Source organism: Anguilla rostrata, chromosome 11 (genome assembly GCF_018555375.3).
Source record: "Anguilla rostrata isolate EN2019 chromosome 11, ASM1855537v3, whole genome shotgun sequence".
NCBI lineage: Eukaryota > Metazoa > Chordata > Actinopteri > Anguilliformes > Anguillidae > Anguilla > Anguilla rostrata.
Genome location: NC_057943.1, coordinates 39,929,136 through 39,942,809, shown reverse-complemented (window position 1 = coordinate 39,942,809; position 13,674 = coordinate 39,929,136). Strand labels below are relative to the sequence as shown.

Below are 13,674 nucleotides of genomic sequence, written 5' to 3'. Positions count from 1 at the left end.
TCACAGCATATTAATATTCAAAACGTAATGGAAATGGGTGTTCTGCCTGCACAGTTCACTGGCTGGCACCGAAATTATAATAATTTCTAACTCTTACGAGGCAATCCGTCTGAACACCAGATGAGACGGAACAGGCGATCATGCGAACGTGTACGACAAAGTTCTTGCGAACCTAGTGTTGTAGTCTGACAGACTGCATTGTCCAGTCAGGCACACTGTCGTTTACACAGCAAACGACGTGGGGTGAACATACGCAGGTGCGTTTCATGGGCATAGCTTAGAGATGGCGAAAGATCATGAACTATAAAGCACGCACAGGGTAGTTGGCAAAAGCAAGCGCGGTCGAGCGAGAACAAATCCACGGAAGCAGGACTTCGTTAAGTGGTTCGAGCGAAGAGGAGCAGTTTAATGGACCCAAATACACAGACCGTCTTTTTCCTCTGAGTCGCCTTGATTTGATTTCGCCTTTAACGCCCTTCTGCGTAAGTTCCGTTTATTACTGCTGAATGCCGGTAAAAAGAATAAAAAAACGCAGCGCTCGAGTTCCGAGCAGAACGGAGGGATTCTGTGAACGGAGGAGTATTTTGAGTCGAGGCAATTAGGCCACAAATCAAACAGGCGTGCAGCCCTCATAATAGCAGGCCGTTCATACGCAACTGCGCAGAGGAGATGCCACCCTGTGAAAATTAATCGAACTAGCCATTTTTCCCTTCGGATTTATTATTCATGAAGGCTGCCGTGGAAAGAAAAAAAATAATAAAAAAATCAAGGCGGCATCAATGTTTCAGCATCCTTTTATTCTCATAAGACAACCCCCTTTCATTTCCCCCGCCGTTTTTTTCTTACGCTGTTAGTGACGATGGGGTTTTAAAGTTTCAGTGAGATGCAATTAATTTGCTTCCAGCGCATGGCGCCGTGATTACGGCCAGAATGTTCTGAAGATAAAAAGCGCTTGCCTTTAATAATGAAGCGCAGGACAACCGAACCCTGCTCCAACTGAATGTCTTTCTGCTACACGTACACACGTTTTCCAGCTTCGTGAATGAGTGATGCGTGCAGTGCCCCATCCGCAGTCCTCTCGGATGACCCTACAGCCAGAAAATCCGAAAATCCGATGTTTGCGCGGTGACAGGGTGTGGCGGTGCTCGCGGTGATGTAAACGCTAAATGTATGCCAGCGACATGACAGCGTGAAACGCTGCTACCAGCTGGTGCAAGATCTTCCTACCTATTATTAACCAGTGGGCCAATGAAACTGAAATCTTACTTTTGATTATAGCAGTATTACAACCAGTGTTCTGTGCCGGTTAAACACCCCATTAGCAATGCAAATGGAAATTCACTGAGGCTGAAAAAATGTCGATGGGGGCCAGTATGCTACGACAACCAGGAAAATACTAAAATAGTGATTTAATATTATAGTCCAATCTAAGGTTGTTCTTTCCAGAGGATGGTTCTTCAGAATGGTAAAGTTTGGATAATCTGATACAATAATACATTAAAGTGAGCTGCTGTAGCCTACCTCATACTGTGGGAGAGGTTTATACAGATGGAGTTTCTGACAGCCTTTCCTAGCTGCTTAATAAGGTGCACCGATGAAATAAATGTTTTTGGAAACAAAATACTAGAGGCAACAGATGCTCCAGAAAATGGCCGATGATAAGCTCTGTGCAGGTGAGGCTTTCCGCAAATTAGCATCTCCATTTCAGTAAGCACTCAGACCAAACATTTCACATTTAGAAATGCTTCGAAAAAAATGCTCATTACCATCTGTCAATTTTCACGAAACCAGGAATCAACACTCTTTAGTTGCAAAATAGAATGAATACTAATGGAAACGGAAATTCAGAACTAATCCTTGAAACTTTCAAATCTTGGGGGTTTTTTTTGTTTGTTTTTGGGTTCACAGAGACGAGCCTTCAAAGCACATACATTTCACTAATATTTTATCCAAATCTTTGGAATTCCCGATTTTGAATGCATTTGTACAGTTTAGGAGTGCCGACAGGCAAGTGCCCCTCTCCAGGAAAGTGGCGTAGGGGGAACGCGCCAGAGGGTAAGCAGGGACGTGAAGTGGCGAGCCATGGTATTCTGGCATAGCCTACACCTGGCTTGGTGAAAACATCCATCCGTCCATCCCCTACCCATGCCCGCTAATTCCTGCTCAGAGGTGCTGGAGCCTATCCCAGCATGCATTGGGCGAGAGGCAAGAATACACCCTGGACAGTTTTCCAGTCCATCGCAGGGCACACGTACCATTCACTCACACACTCATACGTTGGGGTATGAACCAACCTACATGTCTTCGGACTGTGGGAGGAAACCGGAGTACCCGGAAGAAACCCACGCGGACATGGGGAGAACACGCAAACTCCACGCAGAGAAGATCCGGTCGAAATTCTAACTAAGGACCTTCTTGCTATTAGGCAACAACGCTACCCACTGCAACACCATCTCTGTCTCTGGCGGACAAGCATGACTACACAACTAATTTTGTTAAATAGCACTAGCACGCCTTTTTTCCACTTTGATGGAGATGTGTCTGCGGATTTACTGACTTTTATCTGATGTTTTAACGGAGGTGCTCATGAGTCCAGTGGAGGTGCAGAACATCCGCTATCAATGCCTGGGGGAACCCAGAGTTGCTTATTTTCACTCTGCAGTCCATCAGTTCAAGTCAGAAGAGACTTCATGTCCAGACAGACTGCGGCTATCCGACTGAACAGAGGGGTTTACTGGTGCATGATGGGACATAAAATGGTTTCCCTCCCTCCCTGGGTGAACCTGTAGCCAGTCATGTGACTTCCTGCAAGCCTTAGCCATCGGTGGCATGGCCCATGGGGTCAGTACCCCCAAGCTAGAACAAGTGCCTTAACAGGATGAGCCTCCCAGCAGCACACAACACACCTATCACAGCACATCGAAAGCTCTGATGGAACTGCTGTCTCACTCATGGGCAGTGTGCATGTCCTGCATCCACTCCAATGGATGCTTGCAGGTGATACAGTTTTCCCTTTAGTCACACAGCCCGCACAACATGCAAACTAAAACTGGGACTGCATTTAAAAGCACTGTTAATAGTCATTAAAATAATCTTATTTCTGGATTTTTTTTCTGGCCTGTGGTAAAACAATGAAACTCATATCCTCTCACCCCAAATTACAGTAAAGAGTAATGCGATTTCTGATATCCCGCAAACAAACCAGGAAAAAATGAACTTATTAAAATAAATAATTGGTAAATAATTAGATTTTTTGGAAAGAAAAAGCAGGCTCCTAATCTTCTGCAAGGCACTCCACATGAAAGCACCATAGTAATAAGAACCTACCGAGTTTTAAAACTGAAAACAGCTCATTATGGTAATCTCAATCCCAGGAAGGGAAAAGCTAATTACACACAGAAAAAGGCTGGAGAGGATAAAGTTGCTTTTTCTTGGCAGGACAAAGAAGTCTCTGTCTTGTTAACAATGCTGTGAACCCGTGTGTTACACTTGAAAAGTGAATTAAAATGTTGAGAATAAAGGCTGAATCTATTCAGTAATGCAACACATGGTCATTTATATGAAATCTACATGCACATGTAGTATGCACTATATCTGCAACATACCCAAACTACAGTATGAAGCATCAATAGCTTCTTTCTTCAGAGCATGCTGAGGGGGTCAGAACTATTTCAGCAGAAGGTTCTCAAAAAGGGGTAGCCTTCTGTGAAACACGATAAGTGTCATGGGATCTTTAATGACCACAGTGAGTCGGGACCTCGGTTTAACATCTCATCTGAAACACGGCATCTCCTACAGCACAGTGTCCCCGTCACTGCACTGGGGCATTGGGGTTTTTATTTGACCAGAGGGAAGATTGCTCCCTGCTGGCCCACCTACACCACTTCCAGCAGCAACTCTGTATTCCCTGGTGGTCTCCCATCCAAGTACTAACCAAGGCCACACTTGCTTAGCTTCAGCCAGTCGGCAGGAGCAGAGTGTGTGGTGGTATGGCTGCTGGCTTGATAATAAAACATGAGATAAGCATGAATAAAATACAACATAGAATAAAACAACAGAAAGCAAGTCCAAGCAGTCTGGAGTGAGGAGTGATTCAACGAAGAGACTATAGCACAGTCTAACAATGTGCAATAATCAGAAGAAATATGCAATAATAATAATCAGAAGAAATAATCAGGGTAGACTAAAATAAAATGAAACCAAATTCCAAAAACCAAATGAAGCCTTTCTAGAAAGGCATGTTTTAAGTTCATGTTTAAAAGCATTTATAATCTCTACCTACAATTCTTCTGGAAGGCTGGCCCAATGGCTAGGTCCATAATTGCTGAATAGCGTGTCACAATGAGGTTGTCATAGTTTTAACTTAAGAACCACTAAAAGGCCCCTCCCTGAAGAACAGAGGAACCTAGTAGATGCATATTTTAAAAGCAGATCAGAGATAGCTGGGTGCAAGGCCATACAAACAGATGTATAAACCATTAAAATAATGTTAAAATCAGTTCTAAAACTGACTGGCAACCAGTGCAGGGACTACAACTGATGAAATGCATCTTGTCCTTCTCATCTTGTTTAAATCAACATGTACAGCAACACGGCAACCACAAATAATAGAGTTTTGTGTTTTACAAGGTTAGCCCTCTTTGGAAACACAATATTGTTAAGTCACCAAGGGACTTGCATCAATGTGCCTAGCCTGTAAAACCACTACATCTGGTGGGTAACTTAAACAACTACAACTCAATGAAGGAGGAACAGGGAGTGTTTTTGCTGCCAGACCAACTTAATGTAGCTCGTTATATTAGCTATATAATGTAGCTCATTTTTGGTTAGGCAGGGTAACGTTTCTTTTTTTTCTGACAGGATAAGGGCTCTAAATGGATTAGTGTTGCCAGGTTAGGCTTTTCCCCTCAAATGTTCTTCTTGATCGCACCCTGAGCAGGGCTTTATCCTAAATCCAGCTTGCATTTTGAGAATCAAAAGGGAAGCCTGCGTTCATTTAAGTTACCATGTTGTGGGGTACCTAAAAATATTCTGAAAAAAAAAACACTAGATATTTTAAGAAAATTTTGCTGAAATGTCACGCACATAATAATAAAAGCAGAATTTGGCATGAAATCCTTAAAGATACAGCCCTCTTTTCTCACCCAGATCTAACAGATTGTGAAACTGAAATGCTTCATTTAGTTATATCCATTCCCATACTCATGTATTAAAATCTCAGCTATATAAGGTGTGGACCATTAATCTCTGTCTGCGGTTTCTGGGGGGCGGGGGGGGGTGTTGGGGCACCCGTCATCCTCTCAGAGTTATGACTGGGGGCAGTCACTAGTGCCCAATTTCAAATGGACAAAATACAGTTTTAATTTTCTGTCAACAAGACACCTTTAAAGCCCTTTTGTTTTTCCAGAAGTTTCTTTACTTTGCCACTCTGCAAATTTTTAAACTTTCCAGAGGAAAGCGAAGCGTGACCGAGGGTTTTAAAGAACCGCGGCACTGCGAGGTCATTATAAGAGACCTGCTGTAGGGGCATCGAATCTCTGACGACGCTACGGTCCAAACGAGATAGCCACAGGGCTAGCTGTGAAAGTGATAGCAGCACACCTAGACTTGGCCTGCAGGCAAAGACAATGTCACCGTGACCTTCCCAAAGTTCCTCCGAGCTTCCAAGTTCCTCCCATGTCTGTCGGGGTAAAACTTTCTGCACTGGCCTTCGATTTCCCATTTACTTCACACTTCATTAGTGGCACGTCACGTCACTAATCAGAAACACCACACGACATTATGTATTGAGCGCACGTACTGTCTACAGCCAGAATCGGAGAGTAAAAATCTCCTATTGAGGACAACGCTGGATGGTGTACTAATAATAGCTAATGCACAGGGAAAAAAAATGTCAGGACTCAGAGGAGACTAAATTTAGGTGCTTTGTTTGAGGAAGTGCAAATGGCTTCAGGTTATGTAGTCTATATGACAGTCTGAGGACCAAACACAGTATTTTGCTTGAAACAGACCAATGTGTATATAGGCCTAGTACGTGACTGGTCTTGTAAAAAAAATACTACATTTCTACAAGGTCAGGTTTAATGCACTTGCCTAATGACATATTCGTTTGTGAACAGACCACATGTGCAATATTCCTGTTATCTGCTAAATGCAGCCCATTACGTTAGTCGGCTGGAGAAACAAAGGGCTTTGGGGACTTTAATAAATGCAGTGACACATTTTGACGCGATTACGCCACAGTAGAATAAAAACATAGTTCACACCCAGCTGAGCATGTTCACATGGATGAAGAGTCCACAAACAGGATGACACACAAAGATCAGGAGGCGATGGAGGAGGAATACATTCCTGAGGGATTCATTAATGTTCAACGTGGTCAGGTGAAACAAGCGTATTAAAAACCTGTGGACTGGAGACGTGCAGAGATTTTTTGAGGGTCAGATGCCCAAACTGAAAAAATGGCACACCAACATCCAGATACTGCGGCAAATACATTTTATCAAAATGAATTAGTGAAAATTAATGACAGCAACAATGATAATGACAAATGCCGTTTAAGAAATCAAATCAATACGCGCGTTTTGTGACGCACGTAGTCTGCGGAGGCTTCGTTCCAAAGGTTAAGGTCTCCTGCCATCATCAGCTCAATTTCATCAGGAGAGGACGAGCTGTTGAGACGCTCAGCTGCGGCAGTAGAGCCTCACAGCCAATTACGCACAGATTTACTCATGCCCAGAGAAGATCCTCTTTCACTCTTGGATGGATTTGATTAATTAAACATCTCTCCAGATACATTACAGTGATTCAATTAAAGTGCATTGTAAAGTGACGTCAGGTTCCAGACTGGTTAACTCTGACACCTGATATTGCCGATGCAATGCAGTCACAACGTGTAAAACACATTACACGACATTCTCCGAGCTTAGTCCGAAGATGTGGCTGGCTGTCAAAAGGTGGGTATAGTGTAGCAAGGGGCCTGTGTGTGTGTGCGTGAGTATGAAAAGAAGCCGAAATGCGAGGCAGCATCATTAACCCAAACAGAGAGACCTGTGGACTCACCCCAGCCACAGGAAGCTGGCCGCTCCACGCCAGCCCTGTCCTCACGTCACTCAAGAGGCGCTGGTTTAGCTCCCAAGACGACATAAAATGGATGCAGTCATATAGGCACAAGCAGAGTTTTTTTTTAAAGAAGAAATAACGGGGGGAAGGCGGAGGGACCGCAAAAAACAGTCGTTTATAGTTTCTGTTGTTCAACGTGAGTGGGCTATTGATAGGCTACAATTGGCCTCTCTCAGTTTGCAGTTTTCTCATAAATAATGTCATCTCCAGACAGAAACTGACCAGAAACAGGGCTTTGTTGTGGCGGAAGCACTACGTGGATAACAATGATTCCCATACCGTAAAAAAATAAAAGCACATTCTAAACTAAACGCAGGCTAAAGAAAAATCTCAGTTCCACAGAGAACTATGGCCAATTTAGCCCTAACGAAATCATCGTTTGTATAAATGCATCATTACACGTCATCCAAGTTGCAGGTTCGTTCTCAATCCAACTCGTCCCACAACTCCTCCATTTCCTCCTTGTGAGGTCAAACCTTTTTCTGACCGCAAAAAAACTGCATTTCCCTGACACTCGTTAGTTTCAGTAGGATAACTGAAGACAACACTTTTGCGACAGCGAAAGGAATGCTGTAACGTCTCAGCAGTTTCATAACACTTAGTGCCTCGCGATAGGTGCGATTCCCGTTCACATGCATAGGCACGATAGGTGTTATCTAGTCCTACCATGAAAATGGATTGCTCACCGCCATTATGCATGCTACAAAAACTTACTTTAGAAAAATTTGCATGGAGCCTCAATTAATTTTTAGATATTTTTAACTTCAGTCTTTATGATAAATTGCATTTTTTTTTTAAATAGTGTGATTTATTTTCACCTGAATAGAAAGATAGATATGATTCCACTTTTTAAATAGGGCTGTAAAAAGTGTAATTGATCACCCACAGCCTCATCCTTAGGCAATGCCCAGAAATCCACCGAGAGTCTAGTGGTAGCGCGCAGTCGTTCAGGGTTGCGTGGTTGACAACAGCACCACCGAGAGGCCTGCCAAGTATCTACTGGTCACTGGATCCCACTTGCGATACTGCAGCCCACTAGTCACTTGATTAGATTTAAGTTTCGTGAAATTTTGTAAGGCTGTCAAGCTTTCAGTGCGGGAAATGGTTACAGGGCTCACATGTCTTCAGCTGCAGGGCTCATGCCAGACTAGGGTCAATTGCCTTATCTGAAATACTTTAAGCCTTTAGACACCAGTAAAATGCCTGCAGATTATCCATTTTAAATAAAGCATCCATTTATTTTCACTAATATTCAAGTCTATATTCAATTCACAGTTCAGGTGCAGACAACTGATGATCCAAAGAAGGAGAAGAAGAGATGAAAGGGTAATTCTTTATTTGCTGCTTTCTTTATCAGCATTCATAGTTTAAGTAGCATTGTGAAAAAGGTTGCCCAACATTTTATAAGCAAACTTTATCATCAAACTTCTTTTATTACCTGTCTACAGATCATTCCAGACAACCGTCCCTTGTATTTAATTTTATGTACTGTTGCAGTAAAATAATTGTTCCATGGCTAGGAATATTTTACTTGTGGCTGATTTACAGTGCTAAACAGCAGCCAGTCACATTTGACTCTGATCTTTATGGAGCTTTGTGCTTCACATGCATAATTCTTAGTAAAGCTTGGGGGTAAAATGACCTTCAGCCTTAAAATGAAAGGGTAACATCAACAGTGACAATATCACCTGTAAAAGCCTAATTAGACGCGCAATCTTTATTACCAGTTGTTGTTGTTGTTTTAATCTAATTATCTGGTGTGTTGTGCTACAAATAACTACCTGTGGCAACAATTATTATTTCTCATGAAACATAGTCTTTAAGAGGGGAGGAAATTTCTCTATCCTGAAGATATTGAGCAGTATCACAAATATTATACTGCCCTCTACAGTAGAAATTCTATGTACGGTTGTCATGGGCTGACTGACATAGAGCTTTATATAGGCCCTGGCAGCCACATGTGCTGCTTTCATTTAAAAGCAAATGAATCAGCAAATGTTTTGGACAACTTCCACCATCCACCACATCCCTTTACAAGGGGTTTGAAAGCATCGTACACAAAATTGTAGCCTTCCCATGCTATCATTAAGGAGCTCAGTGAAAGCGATTAATTGCATTAAATTAAACTGATGTCTGTGTTGAGTAAGGCTATATTTAAGATGTTTCTAATTTAGTAATGGGCCTTGTAGCCCAGACCCAATAAATTAAAGACTGTAATTGAAATCCTTTCTAATTTATTTGTCAAGTGACAAGCAAGCACTCGGCAGTGTCACGCATCAGGCTGGGCTGTCGAGGTCAACCTCTTGATTATAAAAACTTGCGGAGTTCTTGTATATGCCATGCTGCGTGCAAGACAGCAAGGAGCCTCAGGAACTGAAAGCTGAATGGTAAAATGTGATCTCAACCACAGTTCACTCTGAGGACCTAAAACCTCAAAACTTGGTTTCCTTGCAATATACACCGGATTCACGTTTCACAGCCAAAATAGTGTTTCTATTACTGAAATCATCAAAATAGTATTATTAAACTATTGTTAAAATGTTTAATATAAACATTAATAGTGTTTTAATGTTTATATTGCAGAAATGATTAAAATATTATGAAACTATTATTAAAATAGTGTTACGGTGTTTATATTACAGAAATTATATTAAATTATAAAAAAAGAAAGCATATTTAATGGCCGTTTATAAACGCTTAACTTGGTGCCACAACTATTTGCTTTATGTACTGTAATTATTAATATATTGTTTTTATTGTAAATTCCATCTATCAGCAAAAACAATTAACAATTAGATTATCATTGATTATTGAAATCAGGTCTCGGATTGTCATGTAAAACCAGACAACTCCAGATGAAAGATAAAAAAAATATTACAATATATTTCCCATCAATGGCGTCACTAGGGACCAACCCTAGTGATGCCACCAGGGTTTCCGCCAGTGTATTGCAAGCCCGGCGGCCCGCCTGGCCTAAGTTGACCACCCGCCGGGCCTAAGCATTGGGGAATTAAGAAAAAAATTTTTTTATGTATTTTTAATATGTTTTCTAAACTACAGTTACAGTGGGGCGGCTCGGTTGGAAAGCTCCCCAGCGACACCTGTTGGTTTAAACATGAACGCACTATTCGAAAACTGCAGGTCTGAGATCAGTGTTCTTTACTGTCAATGTGCGTAGTGACGTTCAACACTTGACGCTTCCAACTATCACAAGCTAACGTTACCTAGCAAGCCACCATTTCTTATTTAGAAGGCTAATTAACCTCGTTACGAGCTGCGTTATCACTTCATCTCGTCAGTAAGTACATTATTTTTATATTAACTTAAGCAGTGTGTAGGTAACGTTAAACTAATAGCATTAGTGTAATATTCGATACACTGTAACATTACATGACTTATTAATCGCCATCGAAATAACGACTTCACTTGTTTATTAATAACGTTAGCTTGATGACATTGATGTGCACGACAACGTGGTCATTTAGCTAACTTAGCTAGCTAGCCAAACAGTCAGTAACATAGATATTTTGTTGTTGTTGAAATGTGCCCAGCATTCCAAGGCTGTACGTTGTTGTAAGATTCAGTAGTCAATCAGTAGGCTGTGTTGTGCATATCCCGCTCTTACAGCTCGTTTCCAGCCCAAACCACTGCAAAGAGAGCAAACTTTTTTTTGTCAGTGACATTTCCTTCTGACATCTACGACAGCAATCGCAGCCACGACATTTATTTTGCCTTTTTGTATAGCTATTTCCATGGATAAAATCGCATTTATTATTATTATTTATTGATAAAAACATTTACTTCATATCCAGGGAGACAGCCAACTACTTGCACGTTTCATGACATGTGTAGCCATCTAGTAATTCGTTCGCATTTCAGGCTAAAAAATAACCCGCTAATCCAGAGAAATTGCTGAGCTGTCTTAGAATCTTTATGGCAACAGAACGTATCAAGGCTGGCAGCCTGGATCAAATTTGTTGTGACAGCTGCCGTCCAAAACAAACACCTGAGAGAGGCTGTCTGCGTGCGTGCCTCCTCCAAGACGTTACGTCATTGTTTTGCAATGCGCAGCTGTTGTAAAAACGTGGGCTTCGATAACCGGAATCAACAAGCTCTGAGGCGTACGATTCCAATGAATAGGATAAGTTGGAACCGGCTCTCTTCCCATAAATGTGCCCAGCATTCCAAGGCTTGTTGTAAGATTCAGTAGCCAATGAGGACTTGACTACAAGTGTTTTGTAGAGTGCAAAAACTTTGATTTCTTTTGTTGTTGAAAACACAGCATTCCAAGACTGTGTATTGTTGTCAGATTCTTTGTAAGACTCTGCTATGCTGTAAATAGTTGTTGATTTTTTTAAATGTGTGTTGAATAAATTACTTATTTATAACAACATTCACATTACATAGTCATATTTTTAAATCTCCAGTCAGCTTTTAGCACTGACTTAATGTAGGGCCCTATGGAATCTGTGTTATAGCTTTTTTAAATTTTCAATTCCGCGATTCCGTCCGTGATTCTGTTATCACATAAACTATAGGGCCCTACCTTAATCCTGCCATCAGTCTGTCGCTGGCCCGCGCCGGGCCCCCATCAAAAGATACCGGGCCTAACAACTTTTCTGGGGGAAACCCTGGCCACTGATGGAAAATATATGGTAATATTTACGATTACAGGTAAGAAGGATATATAAATGTTTCGACACCCCCAACCTGTTGTTTTTTGCTCTTTTGGGGGGGGTCCAAGTCTTAATTATGGGGGTCAGACCCCCCCCAATCCCGCCCGTAATTTGAACCCTGCGTACACACATTTAAAGGCTTTTGAAGTTGCTGCTGAAGCATTTGCTGAAGCGTGTTTCTGACGCTCCGGGCTTTTCCTCTCTGACTTTCCGCTGCTGACTCGCTCCGCTGGATGTGGTTAACGGCTCGAGCCTCGCCGCCGCCGCCGAGTTCGTCGCAGGGCAGGAAAACAGCCGGGCGCGGCTAAAAATAAGCCACTAGCTTCTGAACGCTCATCCTGCAGTGATTTGTAACAGAAAACAACCATCTTGCGGCACAAATGTAAACAGGAACTTGCCGGGCAAACAAACAGGGCTGGCGTTTCCAGTACACCTGTGCTTAGCCCCAGACCACAAATGGGCCTGTGTCCACATTCCCATGTGTGTCACGACCAGAGGTCCCAACTCATCCCGCTGCATCCTGTAAGTCCTGTAAGGCTTTGGCGGGAAGCGGGGCCGCTTGGATTTCCAGATTTCTGCAACATCTCCAAGATGTTTCACCCAGGAATGGACGCTCTGAAACGGAGGTGGGGGACAGAAGAACACACCCACCGTAAGTGTGTTAGCGGGCCACCAGCATGACTCTGTGATTATAAGCAAAATTTTGTGGCAAAAACAAGTAGAATGTATAATGCCATAGAGTGCCGCTTAAAGACCAGGGTAAATTCAAGTATTGATTTATTCCATGCTTGTTTATTGTTTCTTTTAAAAAAATCTAAACTGCTTGTGTAAAGCACAGTGAATTGCTTTCTTTATGAAATGTGTTGTATAAATAAAATTTGATTAGATTTTATTTTGATTTGCTTTGATTTCTTTCTGGCTGTGAGTGCAATCATAAGCTCACGAAACCCCGCCAGGTATTTAGAATCTGTATCCCTTACTCTAGTATTATACACCATTAATGCACAAATGATTACCGTTTTTGTTTTCATAATGTGTCGCGTTTATGTTTTACTAGTGTCATGAATTCTAATGGTAAATCACTGACACCTCAGTGACTATACATAACTGTAACCTTTTAACTAAATATATTATAATTATGTCCATAACAAAGAACAGCAAAACTGGCATCACCCACGACTAATTAAATTGTTGATGTGTTTTGTTGCAATACAGCACACCTACCACAAGAGGGCCAAAGTTTCATAGTTCAAAACATATGTTTGGCATCAGACCTTTAACAGTGAAATGCTGACAGTGTTGAAATAATTTCTCCTGACTCCTCTGGACTTTCCGGACTTCTTTGGGGGGGGGACGAGGCGACATCGACTCACTGGCCAGTGTTATCCACTCAAATGCTGGGGGGGTGGGGGTGGGGGGGGGGGGTGAGGGTGACGAGGTGGCATCAAATCACTGGGCAGCGTTAATCACTCTGAGGGTGCTGCTGGAGCCACATGTTGATGCCAGAACTGGCAGCAAAGCCCGTTTCACAAACTCTGAGGTTTGTGGCGTCCACGTTCGTCTGATAAGTTTGTCTCGTGTAAACAGTTTTCACGTAAACATTATGCCTCCTCTCTCGCGTGGGAGGAACACAGCTGTCTGTGGTCGTCTGCCCTACAGACTACGAGGTACAGCCTATTTCCACAGTAGCCACACTCCGAAAACATTTTACAGAATAATTCAGCTTGTTTTCATTTTGCCTTGAAAGCATGAAAAGGCTTTTTTTTACTTTGTTTTTTGACTGCTTTTCATTTACAAATGTCTTCTGGTACTCTCCTTGCAGTCATTCTTGCTGCCTGTCACAAAACCCACTCCAGCTAATCCTAACTATGGGTCC

The 13,674-nt window shown here is 42.2% G+C and overlaps 1 long non-coding RNA gene across 2 annotated transcripts in view; it reads right to left on the bottom strand.

Annotated features, from left to right (window-relative positions):
* Positions 1-7,675, bottom strand: part of LOC135234933 (uncharacterized) — a 115,820-nt gene extending 108,145 nt beyond the window's left edge. For both annotated transcript variants that reach the window (XR_010324243.1, XR_010324244.1), the window contains exon 1: positions 7,063-7,675. This is a non-coding gene — a long non-coding RNA (uncharacterized LOC135234933). The remainder of the gene's footprint in view (positions 1-7,062) is intronic.
* Between the last annotated feature and the right edge of the window lie 5,999 nt (positions 7,676-13,674).